At 27.4% G+C, this 19669-nt stretch overlaps 1 pseudogene; it reads left to right on the top strand.

Moving 5' to 3' along the window:
- The first annotated feature begins 7864 nt into the window (after positions 1-7864).
- On the top strand, positions 7865-14187 carry LOC113555855 (annotated as a pseudogene).
- The last annotated feature ends 5482 nt before the right edge of the window (positions 14188-19669 follow it).

Below are 19669 nucleotides of genomic sequence, written 5' to 3' on the forward strand. Positions count from 1 at the left end.
TATCGATATTGTTTATTTTCACGACAATACTAGCTTTTAATAATAACCTTTACGAGGTGCCTATATACTAATTTGTACGGTAAGATATAATTTTAGTCGTATAGTACGAATTTAAAAAGTATATAGTCATTATTACTCATCGAATATTCCCAATATACCTACGTGTTTATATCTTCTGCAGACATCCTAATCTTTGGCCTCTGTTCTGAGAACGTCTGCGGATCTTTTCTAGTTATCTTATAACTATAATGATGCTTCCCCACAAAATCGTTGATCTTTGCCAATCCACGAGTGTAATCGTCTAAATATTGTTTATGAAAATATTTTATCAAGATTATGTGTTACATTAATCCAGGGCTAGGATTTGTATGCAATAAAAAATTGTAAAATATGCAAAAATATGCATTTAAATTTTTATAAGATAAAAGCAAAAATATAGTTACAAAAAAACTATTTATTTATTGAAATACATCAGTGATTGGCTGTTTGTCTTATTATAGTATAATCGAGAAATAAAATAAAATAATTTAAAAATAAAATTTATAATTCACATTCAATAGTAGAAATACGTGTGTTACATACTACGACCATATACTTTTTTAAATTTTCGATTGTAAATGATCGGCGATTGGATCGTAGTATTGATTTATATCGACTGAAGATTTTATCGCGTACCATAGGATTGTATTTATAAAATATTGTATTTATGGCCAAATGTAAACTCCTACACGAATAACCTTTTTACCTAAATCATCATTAAATGTAAGCTCCTACACTAATAACCTTTTAAAATTTTAACCTGAAAATCAAAGATATTGTAATCTCTTACATAAACATTTTTCTCCTTTAAAAATTAGGGTAATATCACTTAAATTCACGATTTTGAAGTTGAAAAGCTTAAAAAGCTCAAAATTATCATAACTTGAAAATAATAAATATATATTTAACAAACAAACGCTTGAATAGAGCGTGTTTATACGCTGTATGATGATTCTCGAAGGTTAGGTTATATCCATATTATACGTTCATATCGGCACTTGCAGTACAAAATGTTTTAAATAGATCAGTGATTTGGTATCAAATATTGTCGAATAACGATAAAACATGATAGTTTCGTTTGTATCGGAAATTTCCGAACAAATAGGCGTTTATTACCGATATCGTAGTCTTTTCGTAACTGTATAACTGTGTATTGTTTGAGTTTAGTCTAGTGAATCTTTTGCGTCTTTCACTGTTTTGTGCAGTTAAGTTAGTCACTCTAATATAGTCGTACATTATTACTAATTGCAATGGAATTCACGTACAGTCAGAATGGTAAAATATTATTAATAGTTGATAAATATAAATTTTTTTTACACTATACTGCAAAAAGTGGCCAAAAAACTTGGCGTTGTATTAATAATAAGTGTTAAAGTAAAATTTACAAAAATAATACAGAGGATGAAATTATTGAAAAAAATGTAGTTCTAATTCGCAATCGTGATGAAGATACTACATTAAATCGCCAAGAAGTCAATAATTCATTGAAAAGGAAAGTAAGTGAAGACAATACTGTAGAAAAACTTTCCAAGTTTATTTTAACTGAAATCAAACATTTCAATAATGAAAATAATTTAAATACAACTGATCTCAATTATATTAGACGAAATGTGTATAATGCACGTAAATCTATTTTGCCACCTTTGCCTAAAAGTATTGAATAAGTTCGCAATACTTTAAATTTAATGGATATAAAAATAAACCGTTCTGAACAATTTGTTTTATTAAATGATCAAGATAGCCATATTATTATATTTTCTTGTATAGAAAATTTAAAATTTCTTTGTTCTAACGAAAATATATTTTTAGACGGTATTTTCAATTATTGTACAAAATATTTTTTGCAGTTATTCACTATTCATGGTTTTAAAAATCAAAATTATATACCATTAGTCTTTGCTTTGCTTCCTGACAAAAATAGCCATATATACAGCACATTATTTTTAAAAACTATCGAAATTTGCTTACAAAATAATTTACGGTTTCAACCAGTTACAGTTGTGGTGGACTTTGAAATTGCTATTCGTATATAAAAATTTTTGGCCAACAGTGCGAATTCATGGTTGTAATTTTCATTTATGTCAAAATTGGTTCAGAAAAATCCAGCAATTAGGCTTAACGAATGATTACAATAATGGTGAATCTAAAATTGGAAAATTTTTAGTTTTCACGTTCGGTTTACCATTATTGCAAGATGCTAACGATATTAATTGCTTTGTATTTGATTTGTTAGAAAATATGCCATCTGACGGTAAAGTCCAACAATATTGCGACTATTTATCTGAAAATTATATTTTTTCGTTTTCATTATTTCCTCCAAAATTTTGGTCTTCTAATGATAGTACTAATGCATGTGAATCATTTCATTCAAGATTTAATAGTAGTTTTTATCATCATCATTCAAATCTCCATTTATTCGTGAAAGTTTCAAAAGATGTACAGACCGAAACATACATTAAAATTAGAAGCAGCCATACAACACAACGCAAACAGACAAAAACAATTTCTAAGTATGAAATTCATACTTAATCAAAAAACAAATATATACGAGGAGAAATTTCACGTTTAGAGTTTATCTCCAAAGTATGCCATAAAAATATACGTAAATGATTATGACTAAGTATTGTTTTATTGAATTTTTTTCAAAAAAATTTTTATTTTAAGCTTAAATGATTTTGACTATTGTTTTATTATATTTTTCAAATAATTTTTATTTTATGTATAATATATTGCAAGACTGATATTTTTTTACAGCAATACGAACGGTATTAATTTTTTATAGGAGTTAACACTATCATTTGTAAGAGTTGACACTATCTTCTGTAGGAGTTTACTACTCCCCGTATTATGTTTGACAAAAAAACAAAGTTTTATACTTAAATCAGCGCAAAGCTATAATTCAATACGAAATATACTATAAGACATGCATTTTTTGCATTCTTATAATCGAAATATCCAATAATATGTATTTTTATCCAAAAAATATGCAAAAACATGCAAAATAAAAACATCACAATTTATCTCATCTTGAGGTGATTCGTGGACATAAATGGCAAAATAAATAATCAGAATTTTCAAAAAAAAAAAAAAATAAGTTGCATATAAATCCTAGCCCTGTATATTACATAATAATTATATAATACACATATTTAACGATTTTGAGCGGAGACGATCCGTTAGCCTGTATCACTAAGTAAACTTCACGACAACTTACACTAGTAAGTAGTGGATGAATTTTTCAGGTCAATATTATAACGTCAAAATTGCGAACACGGGTTTCGTTTTCAATATACTATACTGATTACGGACAAACGGACATCGAGTTAAAATAAATCGTGTAGGTCGCAGTATAACTTTTTTTAGGACTTCAGGACAAGTGACTTAAAAGAAATTGATAGATGAGGTTAAAAGTATTTGTGTTTTGCACAACAGCTATCATTATTATTAAAATATTTTTTTATAAATATATTGTTATCGTAGATTTTGTGGCAATTTTTTTTTTTAAACAGACTGTATAAATAATGTTAATATATTAGTGTCATCACTTGAATATTGCAATATTTATTTCGGACGATACCAGAACTCGCTTGATGGTTTTTATTTCTTTGTTTATAAAACGATATGTTTTTTGAAATAGCTATTGAAGACTTTTTTTATTATCAGTATTATGGTAAAAAATAAACCACTACAGGTAACTAGAAGTTGTTCTACGAAGTATTCGTATATTGCATGTTACAACTACTATTATTGTGTTTTGTGTATATGACTTAATATATATTACGATGTAGGTATACCTATTATCTACTATTTAGATAAATACATATTGCATACAGTAATATATTTATATATTAATAAGTTATAAACTATGAAAATATACATACTGAATTTATCAAAAATGTACGTATAATATTCAAATGAATACCGATCAGTAAAGTAAAAAACATTAAAAATTAGCTTTACCTATCATAGATAAATGATTGTATTTTTTATTCTATTCGCTGTTGAGAAAGTTCAGATATTTACAGTAATATTAAAATTAATTTTGTTTGGTTGATTATTGAGTTATGACGGTCGTTAATTAGAATTGCTATAAACGCTTTTAAGTTTTATTTTTATTAGACTGCAATGTCATTATAATATTATCTACAAATGTATGCAATTTTTTTTTTAATCAATTGCATAATAAAACACACTAATGTGTTATTGTAATTAAGAATGACTAAGAACACACAACATGTATAAACCTAGACCACTCTAATTCTATAATTCTATATTTTATGCAAATTTAATTTTTATTGATTAAACACTTTATTTATAATTCATACAATTTCAAATGGTTTGAAGAGTGTGAGTTTAGTTACCGTTCAACAAAAGCATTTAATGTTAAAATTTATAATTTTTAAATAAATTATATAATTATATGTAACTATGATAAAATAAAATAAAACTATTGATAACAGATTTTACTTAGATATACATACAACACTTAAAAGAAATCAAAAGAAAAAAATACTGTACTCGTAATATTATAAAATACATATTATATTGTGTTAATGTAAATGTTTTTTATTCATACTCGTAATTTTTACGTCTGAGAATATTTTTAAAAATCAGTATTTTCTTTTAATTTTTCAGACTTGGGACTAGCTTAATAATTGTATTAATATTTGTATCATTAATAATATTTTTGTTTTATTTTTTATGTTATTCATGATAAATGTTGTATTATAAAAATAAAAATAAACAATAAAGTAACACGGTAAAAATGTGTATGAATATATGATTAATTATGATAATTCTAGCACAGAGTCTGTTTGCAATTATTTCCTTAATTCCTGAATATAATTTATGTATATTTTTTCATCATTTGATTACTCTTTTTCAATCTATTACATATATCTGTAATGATATGCTCACACATCATAATTTATTGTATATTTTATTATTTTATTAAATAAATAACGGTAAAGTTGTCGCACGCAGATAACCGTCAATAAAAATCAATAATCGCCTTTAATCACTGATGAGGGAAACGATTTACATTGTTTGGTCACGTAGGAACTCACACATAGTTGTGGCAATGTAGCACAAAACGTGTGATCTATTTCGTGTGCCGTCGAGTTTGTGTAAATCTGCTTTTCTACATTTAATTACCACAGTGTATTTGATCATATTCTCGAATCACGATCTCTAGAGCCCTCTGACTATCAGGAGGAAGGTAATAGCGTAATTTTAAATTATTTTAATATTTACATCTGATAGGTGACTTTATTCTCCAACACTTATAAGTGCAGGGAAGGAGGTTCCACAAATCCGACATTTATTCAAGGCTTGGGTCCCTTGTATTCTGTCTCTTTAGAATTAATTTATACTTACTATAGCACTTTTTACTTCCTTTTTAATTTATTTTATTTTTGCGTTATTACATATCGCTTTGCATGTTTTTAAAAATTCACGGTGCTCATTCGCTTTTGTTTTGGGAACGCAATTTACTTTAATTTACTAATGTTATATATATAAAAGAAGAACAGGCATTTTTTATCTTCCAATTTTGTAACGACAATATTTAACTTTTTCCAGTTTTTTTTTTCACAGAGTTGTTCTAAATACTCTTCCTTATAAAAAATAATATAATCTCCTTATAGTTTTTTAGCGTGTTATAATTTAACGATTTTTTTCACAAGTGTGTACCAAATGAGCCTACGAGTAAATCATTTTTATTATTTTTAATTAATTTTAATTTATCATTCCTGTTATAAATATCATAAATTAAATAAATTTATAAAAAAAATTATATATTACGTGGCTAGGCTTTAAAATGTTTAATTATAATAAAAAAAAACAATTTATATACGAATTGATTATTTAACAGACGAGCCAAGCCGGGTTATTCAGCTAAAATATATAAGGGTTCACACGCATTATGTACCAAATCAAGTAAACAAACCTTTTTGAACGAATTGCGTCTCGGACAAAAAAAAAAAATAAGAACAAAAAATTGATTTTTTTTCGTTTGAAAAGTGCTATTGAACCAGACAAACATACAATTACAGTTATTTAGTGGATGTATATTGTATATATATAAATAAAAATTCAATATTTCATCTGAAGTTATGGGCAGAAAAAAGTTCAAGTTCACAAAGAACTATCAACGCTTCTGAATCTGTTTATTTGAGATTTAACAGTTTTTTTAAGTTTTTTTGGTTCTTCTCACTCAAACATACAAACATTTTTAGAAGTTTTAATATACAAACCGATGCTACAATATTGACAAGAAGTAGTCCAAAAGAAAGACGAATGCCCAGAAAACTAACAAGAGAAAGAACATTATTTATATAAAATAAAATAAATCAATTAAATAATAATAACCACATATAATCACAATCTTAATTATGTAAACAAATAAACATTAAACACATTAATCAATCAATATAAAACACAGAACTTAATATACCTAGTGAAATGTTAACATTTATGATTTATGATATTAAGTGTCTGCGATTTCAATTTTTATCATGGCAATGTCACTTTAGGAACCACTTAGAATAATTAAATGTAGGTGAAAAGGTAATATGAATTGCGTTCGTTACGCAATTCCTTCAAAAAGGTTCGTTTACCTATTTTGATACGCAATTCGTGTGCACCGATATATGTACGTATATATAATTCAGCAATATAAGCATTAAGGAACATGGCCCACGAGGAGCACTATCAGAGTACAAATAAATAAATAAACACGCTTATTATTCCTATAGTAGGTCAATTACTGATTGAAAATGTATGCAATTAAAACGTAATTAATCAAAAATGTACCTACCACTTAAAAAAAAAATTATTAGTAAAGGAATATGCAAATCTTTACGTATAATTTAAAGAACTTGTTTTTAGTAGGATTCTAGTGTTGTACTTTATCATTATTTAGTAGTTCACTATATTAAATTCGAATTCAATCATTAATTATGTTATATAAAAAATCAATTCTAATACGTGAACACGTATGATTTGAATAAAATACTAGTAGCCAATAGGTACATTGGTACATATTTAATGAGTATGCTTACAATTTAATTCAACGAAGACTATCACATAGTCTATACAGTTATAACTTTAATTTTAATGATTAAAACTATGTAAACATTAGTAGGTTGTGACTCGTGATAATATATTTTATAAAATTATAAATGTTTAAATAAGCAGAATTCTGAATTAGATACTATTAAAATAAATAAAAATGTTATACATTTTAATGACGAATATAAATTAGAACTGAACTGTGTTTACGCACACTTGAAAATATGATAAGTACTATCGACACTTTTTTAATTGATTTATACACAAATATAAAATACTTGGAACTTTAAGTTTATTTTACAATATGTTTTATTCATTCCAAAGTCCTTATGATATCATTTCAATAGGTATATAATAATAAATTGTGGTCAAAATTAGAAGTATGAATTTACCTAAATAATCTATAACAATTGGATTGTTATACTACCCAACAGTTAGATTGTAAAATTATGAAATACTTAAAGTAATCGATTATTTAATCATTTAAGATTTTTACTGAGAAGGTTAGATTCAAACGTTAAAAATGTTAAATAGACTAATCAATCGTCCTATTATTTTTTTTTTTTAAATTATATTAGATAAGCTCTGATAGCAGTGCTCGAATTGTTTGAAGATGAAGAAGCTAAACAATTAAACCGATAATCGATGTAACAGCCGAAATATTCGAATGGGTTTTAAATTTACATATATCTACTTCAAGTTGGATATATATACATATTTATACGTATTACGTATGTATATATAAGGTAAGGACCAGTATTCTTTAGTTTAGTTGAATAGTCAACTATTGAGTTGTTATTTTAAAAATTTGTGCATTATTAATTAACACCATGGTTAGGATTATATTTTTAACTTTCGTAATTTTGTTTGGTGTTTACTTAACAGAACAAGCATCATTTTTATCACAAGATTACATTGATGAAATAAACTATGTAGCTACAACATGGAGAGTAAGTAATTGTAATATTTGCATATGTAATACCTGCAATAATGATTGCCGTTTACCTGTATGTTATAATAAATTATTGGTATAAGACACTGGGTATAGACTTTAGTATAGATTCTTTAGTTATATGATGTACATTATACGGTAAATGGGTAGGTGCTTAAAAATATTATGACAGCATTACCGATAGTAGCGTCGTTTTATTTTCAATTCATTTAAACAGATTGTAATTATATGGAATTTGCATGGTCAATGAGTACTTAATTAGGAAAATTATAGTTGTTTGGTAAAGTTGGGCATATACCTATTATATTCTTGTCCCTTGAGGCAATAAACAATTATAATTTATAACAATAGATTTATTTTAGTAATTGGTTACTATAAGGTATAACTATAGTAGTTTTCAGTTAATTGATAATTTTTGTATGAATATATATGAATTATTTTACTAAGTTCGTTTATTTAAATACAAAAATATCATTAGGGTTTTAAAATTTCATGAAATGTATTTTCTTGAAATATTTTATTTAAGTATAAAATCAGAATAAAAGTCATACGTTTTAGAAAACATTGTTAAAAGTTTAGATTTTTATGTATGAAATATAGATAATTCACCCGTATAACGTTGAAGTAGCCTTTCAAATTACAAATCTAATTCTCTAAGTTCTATATAAAAAAATTTAAGCATAATTACATAGCCTCATAAAGCCTGAAAGTTACTAACTCATAACAGAATAATTTATAAGTTCATAGCACATAACACATTTCACAACTAAAATATAAATTATTTTATGTTATAAAATACTTACTTAATATATATTTACTTTTACTTACTTTATATTGTTTGATAATTAGTTAAAATTAATATACATAATACATTATACATTTATATACGTTTTATTGAATATTTACAATTTATACATTAATTACAAAGAATACATTTGATCAGAGTATAAATGGCTACGGGTGCCATGAAGGAAGAAGCATTTTTGTCGCTGTTGAGACATCTTTTGCATTGAGTATTAATATATTTTTATATGATAAAAGTATGGTAGTGTTATAAGGTTATAAATTTCATTGGTTTTTACTTTTAGATTCTATTTTTTCGTATGCATATAATACGTATTGAATATTATATTTATAAAATTAATATTTGGTACATATTATTATTTACTTTTATTCTCAAAATAATCCTAGGAATATTTTTTAGCTCTATACAAATATGAAATAGCAACACGTCATATACTTGTTTACTCGTATAGAAGAAAAAATATTTTTATAATTTTATTAAAGTATTTCCAGAACTATAAATATAATACACATTTTATTTATATACATAATATATTTTAAATGTAAAAAATAATATAATTACAGATCAAAAATATAAGTAATGAATTATATGATTATGTTTTAATACACTTATATTTTTCATCTACATAATTATTAACTAATCATTACAACCTATAAGACTTGAAACCTTATAGATATAAACAAATACATCAATAATTAACATTATGTGACTTATAAAGTTAAAAAATGTATGTCAAAAAGTGAAGAACTTAATACAATGTTCTTTATAGTTGTTCATAAATTATACAGCATTAAAAAAAATACTTAAACACATTTTTTATAAGGGTTAATTAAAGTTTTAATTTTAACAAAATTTGATATTAATTTAACAAGCAACGAGTTTTTCTCAATGACATTATTGATTTATTATATTCATATAGCCTTTATAAAAATACTAATTGTAGGGATTTGAAAATTTTCACAATATCTGCGTATGATATTATTTACTATGTAAGTACAATGACATTTTCAAAGTACTTGATAATTTATTTCTACGATATATAACTTTGACTTATAAATCAATAACAATAATAAATAATAAATTACATAATATTATTTATTACAACAATAGTTTGTTGTTTTTTTGGAAAAAATAAGTCAACGTTATCAATAGATAAAAATATAAAATATAAATAGAAAGAATGATATAAATAAATAAACTATTAAATTCGAATTTAACACACGATTAATCAAATAAAAATTCATTATTTAATCCATATTTACTATGTTTATATGCAGCAGTTAATGCGCAATAACTCAATGCGCATTGAGTTAGTCCGAGAGTTAGATGCATATAAACGCATTTTTAATCCGCATTAAGCTGATGCGCATTATTATTTCATTCGATTCGTCAAATCGAATTATCTCTTACTCCGGGATTAAAAAATGTATGTAAACGCATTAATGCGAATTAATATTTTAGCGGGAATTTAAAAATGTCAAATTATAATTATTTTGGCCATGGAATCCAAAGTATAAAGCACGGACTAAAAAACATTCGCATTAACTTATAATTTTATTCAACGTCTAATCTTGATATTTTAGGTGCATTGGTGCATATAAAGCCGTTCTTTAATGCGAATTAATTTAATGCGTATTGAGTTAATGCGCATTAAGCCATTAACGCATATAAGCGTAGTAACTATTACTCTACACAAAACGCGTGAAAAACGTATTAACTTGAACATTATAACCATATAGTTTTAATTTATATAGTCATTATGACTTTATGAAGAATATATTGTTTGTTCTTGGTTGTGTAACTATCCGACCGGGCGCCGCCGGAGACTTAGACATCTTGTTTACATCGTAGCCTTATTCTATCACTAAGTCGGTCACAGCCAAGCCGAAGCCGAAGCGAAGGTATACGCGACGAGAACGATGTTGTCGACATTACGGAGTTCTACAATATGAGTGGCGACATGTTTTCGATGTCAACCCGAACCTCTGCTGCCTCTCGTTTTTATTGTCGGTATCGTTTTCAACAACGTAAATACAGCAGAGGAATCGACGCCGACATCGATTTTGGTGGTGTCAGCGTCGTCATTTTCTCACAAAAACCCTGTTAAAATTGCTGTCGATATTCAAGCTAATGCGATAACAGAGGATGAGATCGATGTTGTTGACGAAATGGAGTTCCACAATTTTCCCTGTCAAAGTCATCTACAACCACTGGGCATTTGTATATTTGTATTTAAATGAGTAGGCTACTTCTATTGGTCATGGATAAAATGGTCTGACAATTCAAACAAAACCTCAAAGGACACACAAAAAAAAAATCACCAAAAATATAATAATATGAAAAATAAAATATGCAGAGTAAATGTTACCAAATATTCAAATAAAATCTGTGTAACCAGTCCGTTATGTACTGCGTACGATTGTCGGTCACCATGAGTGGTATACAAGGATCAGACCGCGTTTTGTCCTGCACGCCATTCAACCAGTGTTACGTCGTCGTACGTCCGTATCCGATATTGTATCCGATCGGTGATCCGTTACTTCGCATGCGCGTGTAGATCAGGTAGTCATTACTTCATTAAGCCGGTCGTCCAACGATATCTGAGATTTATTTTTTTAATCGCTCTGTTGATTTTCACTCCGTTTATCGCGTCTGCCGATCGGATTGTATTCAAGCAATTATTGTGATTTCCGTCCAGATCCTCAAGTGGGTTGGACGACGATTGGTGTTATTATTTTTTGATATTGGTCGGGCTGAGGTTTGACGTCGGCTTCGGTGTCAATGTCGGTGTCGGCACCTTTACTGCCTCTCGTCATTAGTGTTAATGTCTCTTTTAACGACGGAAACACAGCAAAGGTATCGACTCCGATATAGTTTTTGGCGTCAGCATCGTCATTCTTTCACAAAAATCCTATTGGAATGGCTGTAGATGTCTAGGCCCTGTCTAAAGTCTTCCAGAACCGGTGGTAGTACGTTAAGTTCATCCGTGTCGGTCGAATAGCACTGATCGTCGGACGCACAGTTGCAAAAATCGACGGGGCGACGAAAAAAGTGAGCGATATCGGCGGACGACCGGCTTGATAAAATTATGACTATCTTACTTAGCCAGAATTCGCGTGCGTCGAGTAACGGATCACCAATCAGCAACAATGTTGGTTACGGACACACGACGCATGTCATGGAACAAACTGCAGTGCGATCGATGCGAAGTCACTCGCGGCAGCCGGCGATCATGGCGCGCCAAGGACGCGTTGGGGTGGGTTGGTGACAGATAGGTGTCTAACTTAATCTTGAATCAGCTGTTTATTTGTACGAATATGTATGGGCCGTAACCTACTGACGCGTTCTGAAATGTCGCAGTGGTGCAACTGTCGTAACACCCCATCTGTCCTGCTGAAAATGAAAAAGCACCGTCATGTTGACCGCCTTGTTGTACATACTCACTTTATGGCACGTTACGGGGTAGATTTTGCGATGACGCCGACAAGGGCCGATGAGTGACAGAAACCGAGTGCAGCCTACTGGATGCCAGTTGGTCGGCTACATACTTTAGATGTGGTTAAACACGTTTATTTAGACTTAGGTCAGTCTTACGTGGTTTTCTACATTTGAATTATTGGTAATGATTTTCATGATTTCAAGTTTTACTATTAGTTATCGCTTACGACATGTTTAAAACTACTAATCATTACAAGTTTTAAAGAAAACAATACAAAAAATTGAAAATATTAGAAATTGAAAAATATGTTATATAAAATAAAAGACATATAATTTAATGAACATTTTCGCTGTACAGTAAACATTGATTTTTTTTAAGTCGTCTAAATATTTTTTAATTTATAGATGATTAATTTTTACAATATAACTCCGATCTAAAATATTATATTTACAATTTTGCCAGTTATATTGATACTTCTAAAGAAGAATCTTGATGATTTGAGTTTTATGATTGGTACTTATAATTGCTCAAAGGCCACAATAATACAAATAAACTTTTATAACTAAAACAACTAGTAACTATAGAATAATTTTTGTATTAAATTCTTTTCTTAGTATGGACAGAAATCTGATCAACTAATACAATTTAGAATGTGTATAAAAATGTAGTTTAATTTTTTCAACAAAACATACTTATAATTCTAAATTTTAAGTGAGGCGTTGCCTTATTAAACAGCCAGAATTGTTACTGGAATATGTCAAATATAAAATATTAGTAAAGAATATTTACAATAATTTTAACTGATTGAACTTTATTAAATTTTAAATATTTTATTTCACCATTTCATTTTAAATTCATACATTAATGAGTTTATTAATCATTTAATTATAAAAGTATGTTAAAATTATTATGAAATTAAAGTATCATTAAATGATTACAGGCTGGTCAAAATTTTCATCCAAATACACCAAAAGAAGCAATTTTGAGGTTGTTGGGTTCTAGAGGAGTTGGAGCTGCTGCTAAAACAAACGGTCCATATAAAACCAGCGATCCCAATTACGTATCGGAGAACAGAATTCACAAGAAATTTGACGCGAGAAAATATTGGCGCCACTGTAAAACGATAGGCGCAGTTCGCGATCAAGGAAACTGCGGTTCTTGTTGGGTAAATATAATTTATTGTTATTTGACGAACGACTTTTTTTTGAAACAAATGTATTTTCAAAAATATAACTACTAATATTCGATCCTCAACAGGCTTTTGGCACTACAGGGGCATTCGCAGACAGACTTTGCGTGGCAACAAATGGAGATTACAATCAACTCGTGTCCGCTGAAGAGCTAGCTTTTTGCTGTCATACTTGTGGTTTGGATGTAAAGGAGGTTACCCGATTAAAGCTTGGGAGTATTTTAAAAGACACGGCGTTGTTAGTGGTGGCAACTACAACACTACCGATGTAATTTATAAAACTGATTAGGTATATTATATAACAATCGACTATAATAGTCATTGTATTACATAGGGATGTCAACCGTACCAAGTTCCGCCTGTCTTCATCATCAAGAAGGAGAAGGTTCGTGTGATAGCCAACCAAGAGAAAGCAATCATAAATGCTCCAAACGTTGTTACGGTAACGAAACGATCAATTACAACAGTGATCACGTGAAGAGTAAGTCTACAGTTACTAATAATATATACTGATGTGATAGACATTTATTCATGTTTAAATCAACTGATTATTCCAATTATATTTTATGATTACAGCTAGAGACGCGTATTACCTTACATACGACTCTATTCAAAAGGACGTGCAAACTTACGGGCCAATCGAAGCATCATTCGATGTATACGACGACTTTTTGAATTACAAAAGTGGTTAGTTTATAAATACAGACAGTCATATATTTTATAATATAAATATTATAAAATAATTAAATGTATTTTATGTCTTTAATTTGTCATAATACGTTACAGGGGTTTACGCAAAAACTGAAAACGCGACATATTTAGGAGGACATGCTGTTAAGTTAATTGGATGGGGAGTCGAGCATGGTGTAAGTTATTGGTTAATGCTCAACTCTTGGGGTTATGAATGGGGACAAAATGGACTTTTCAAATACAAAGGGGCACAAATGAATGCGGAATCGACAATTCAACTACCGGGGAGTACCTTATATATAATATGTTCACATAAAATAATATTTGTTATTTTAAATAAATTGATTTCAATTTTCAAATGCTTACAAATAAATTACAAAAATACTCAATCCTCATGTGTATTCAATAATATATGTTTATTTGAGGTTTATTGATACTTCAACAATCAGTTTTCATTACATTTTAGAAGTGCTTAGAATTTTTAATTTATTGTGTACTGAATAAATGAATAAATTTTATTGGTCTTACAATCGGGGCTACATTATAAAATGATTATTAACTATGAGTCTCTTGTGTCGTTGTCCGGAATCATTCATTACACATAAATATAATTGCTAAATCATTATTTTCCAAGAGCTGTACTAGTTGAGATAAAAAAAATGCCATAGTACAAAAATGATTGATATATTTTACTAAAAAACTTCATCAGGAATTAGTAGGCATAAAAGACTTGATATATGTCTTAAATTTAAAAAAACATTATTATTTTTATCATAAAAGTAATTTATCATGTTTGAATTTAGTTTATATTTTATGAGTCTTAATATTGATACATATTCTTAAAAGCCTCAAATTGCATGCTAAGGAGAGCAACAGGTGTGCGATATCTGGTCTACACCTACATCTAGTCACATTGCACGTGCTCGTTAAATAATTAATTACTACGAACTTACCGCTAGTATGCACGTACTCTTCATACTATATTATAAGATATACATATTATATTTGTATACATTTATCAAACTTATTAAACTATAACAATATAAATGTATAATTAAAAAATAAATCATTTCAGGTATAAATGTATAATTATTTCCATGTGACATAATAGTGATAAAATGTTCTAATAAACTAAAACAAGAACTTATCAATAAAAAACTCAACTATAGATATAAAAGTTATAGAAACAAAAGAAGTAATAATTTAAAAGATGTGTATTTTTTAAATAAAAATTAAGTTTCCTGAAATTATTCTAAAAAACGATTGGGATTAATAAATGATTCATTAGATAAAGTAAAATACAACAATTCAACGTACATACCTAAAAGAGAAATTAAAAAGTATATTCTGAGAAGTAAAGGCTAACAAATAAATTTTATTATACTATTTCGTTGCGCACCTATAATGAAATTCATAATAAGTAAAAGTAAAAGTTTTAAATCCCAACAAATAATTTTTTGAATTATAACAAAATAATTATCATTATTTTTAGTTGCTTAAATATATAGTTTTGTTCAAAATTGAAATCAAAATGTTTAATAATATATTGTTAGTTCCAGTATTTATGAGAAAACTTGTATTTAATTTTTAAAGTTTTCGACGAAATAAACAGTTTTTCATTGACAATTTTAAATATCTACAATAACTCAAAAAGTGAAAATATTTAGAAATTATACCATAATATGTATAAATAATTTTAATACTTAGTAAAATATTTAACATTTTTACGATTTTTTAATTTATGAATTAGAATAAATCAATAAATTTATGTTTTATGTTACACGTACGAATTAAGTATTTAATGTAATTTTACATTTCTATTTTGTCAAAAATAAGTTTAGCGTTTAAATTTTTGTTTCCTTAATTTTTTTCCAATTCTTAATTTTTACTTTTGTATTCCAAAATACCAACTAGATCCAATTTTTTTTTATTAGGAATCACCTCCAAAGTTGGAAATTTTTGCTGCCCCAAAAGTAACAACAAACACAAATTTTCGCTCCGAAAATCGATTGTTCCAAAAAAAACTATTCTTGTCCTTTACTTATTGTTATACATATAAACTATTTACTTATAATTAATTATAAGGGTCAACTTTTTTTTTGTTTTGTTGGTGTAAACCAATATATAATTAATAATCTAATGATCGTACAAAACCAAAAACTAGAATTATAAAATTGATTCAAATTATGTCATATATAAATGGTTTAATGATAACTCACTCGAAATCATTCTCTGTATATAATACTTGCTGTGTTCCTTTTTCAAGTTCTAAAGTTAAACCATTTCAGGTAAACGAGCGTTTTAAAAGTGCATGATTCTAAATTTTTTGTATTAAATACTTTTAATTAAATCACATAACTTACAACTATATGTATAGTATACCTATTGATTTTTCAGAGTCTATTCTAAGCATTTTTGACAACAATGCTTAAATTCCCTTTACCTCTCTATCACAGGTCATATTTATAACTCTACTCTAATCATTCTTTATATAAATATGCTAAAAACATATAATATAACAATATAACTAATAAACGTTGCAAAAATGAATATATTTTGACCAAAAAAATGATCGCCCTGATCGCCCTCCCCCACTGGATCCGCCACTGTAATTTGAACCACTATAATAAAAAGCTTCTAATGATTGCTGTTAAAAAAAAGAACATTTTGTACAAATACTGATAAATATTTAATGACTTTATAGGCTATTACTTGCTAATTTAAAGAATCGTAATAAAAATAAAAAACGATCGATTATCGTACGTATGTAGAAAACAATAGTAATAACTAATAATAAAGTACGACTGTACAAGTGTTCGAATTGTTTGTAAGAGAAGTAGCTTTTCTAATTTTCCATTATGAAGAGTGAAACTATAATAAATTGTATTCTTTACAAAATAATTTTTAACGCTTTCAACACAATTTTAGGATACACATACTTATGTATTATATTAAATACATCGATTAGACGATATTAATATTCGATTAATTGAATCCTGATTAACAATCGGTTTATTAACAACAATCGAAATAATCGAACAGCACTATCTACATCAAGACGGGAACATTTTGGTTTATAAGGTAAGATCCGTTCACCTGGTCTTCATTGCTTACGTTAGTTGTGTAGTCAACTATAAAACTATATAATAGGTACGGTTGTTCTTTTGAAAATTTGTGCGTTTATTAATAATTTTATATTTTTTTCATCATGCCAATGATTATATATTTGTTGTCCGTAATTTTGCTCGGAGCTTACTAAACCGAACAACGAGAAAAAGAAACAATTTTTTATCACGCGAATATATTCATAAAATAAACAGTGTCGCTAAGACATGGACGGTAAGTATTATCATAATATTTGTAATTAATTATCATAATTAATTTTACATAATGTATACAATACATTAACACCCAAAATAATTATTAATTATACTAATTTTCGGTATACGGCACTGCGTTAGAGAATATAAAAAAATAATTTTTTAATATTTTCAATTGTACGCCACAATATTATATTTAATTTTTGTTAAGTCAGAGTATATATTATTATAGATACAGTATAGTAACATTCGATTAATTGTATGTGCTAGGTATACGGTATACCTAATAATACAAGTAAACAGAATTCTTAGTTAGTTGATGTTTTTTATTTAATATAACAAGCTCGTGATTAATTAGAATACAATATTTTATGTTTATACATAGATATTATATACTAATATAAATACTAATATAAATGTTCTATTAATTTAATATCAAAAATATCGACAATAAATAACACGACGGTCTTATAATATAATATGTACCTATATATTGTGATGTTTTGCGAATAGTTATAAGTTATAACTAGTTATAATAGACCATAAGTCATTAACCTATAATGACAACTATAATAACATCAAGTGGCTTGTAAACTTACAACAACAGATTGTCAAAAAGTTTTAAAATTCAGTACAAAGTTCTTGGTATGCTTGTAAATTATATTAGCAATTAATAATATTTGAAAATATAGAGTGTGCATTTATTCTAATCTAAGTATTAATATACCTGTTGAATATACAACCTGAAAAATATACCTTTTTGGAGGACGAAGGAAGTATACAGCCCACGGGATTGGTAAATTGGGTCCCGAAAAAAAAGGTAATAGATAAGTCGAGTCCCAGAAGAAAAAATGTATAAATTTAAATTTATGTGGTTTTTATAATACCAGGTTCTAAATAAATAATATATGGTATAAAAATCAAAAAAATGTTAGTACGTATTTTTCATTAGCCATTATTTTCATTTCAAAAATTTTTAAAAATCTACGGCCAATGACCAGCGTAATAAAATCCACGTTAAGAATAGCTGTCTATGCACACACACACACACACACCACACTAACATGATACGTAAAATTAATAGGCCTGGCTGGTGTACCAGTGTACGACTATATACAATATGACGTATTATTGTAACAGAATTATTCAAAAGTAAATTGTATACATATAAATAATAAATATAAAAGTTTTAAGTTTTTAATATTATAGACGTAGTTGCGCCGATGGATTATTATAGCCGGAACCCAATTAACCAACTACCTTTTTATACCCGGGACTCAAACTTACCGCTTTCAAAATGAACTTAAACGCGGACTCAATTTACTTAGCAGCTCATGTGTAATGCCTTGATTCAATGCCTGTTTGCCCATGCTAAAATATAATGGAATTAGGCCAATGACGTTGAATAATATGACCGAAAGGCAATTTATAAAACATTGATCGACCTTTTTGAATTCATTAGGAAAGTAGCATTTATATGTGCCGGATTGTAATTGGAAATCAGATATCTTCATTATCTATAATTTTTTTTTAAAGTAATAGTGATCTAATTTTTGTGTTTATCTTTCACTTTAAATAATATGGGATTGATACAAAATTAACTAAAATAATATTTTTTAATTATAATTATAATCGGCCTTTAGGCTTTAATATTTTAATGATACACACACTATGTTACTTACGGCTTGCAATAATTATTATAATACCTTTATATCCAACGTAAATTCATAATATTAATAATATTATTATATTAGTTGACAAATAATAGTATTATTGATTTTTTGAACCATAAGCAATAAACATCTTTACTACTGTGACATTAAGCATATAGCGAATACTTAAATTATTGAATTCGATATCTCATATTTGTGTATTTTGTCAGTCATAACTAACAGGTGCACTTTTTTGTAAATACAAACAAAATGTATAATTGCCACACATTAATTTTTTTTATGAACTATTATAAATTAAGAAATAATAAATGTCTAAAATAATTAAAATAAAAACTATATTATATTGTGTGATTGGATATTGATAATAAATTGTTGTCTAATATCTGTTCTCCGTGACTACACTTGCTACATCGTAAAAACGGCACATTAAGACTGTTTGGTGAGTCGACCCAAATGTTGTTTGTTAAGCAAGTGTTTTTCAACCAAAAATA

Source organism: Rhopalosiphum maidis, chromosome 3, assembly GCF_003676215.2.
Source record: "Rhopalosiphum maidis isolate BTI-1 chromosome 3, ASM367621v3, whole genome shotgun sequence".
Taxonomy (NCBI): Eukaryota; Metazoa; Arthropoda; class Insecta; order Hemiptera; family Aphididae; genus Rhopalosiphum; species Rhopalosiphum maidis.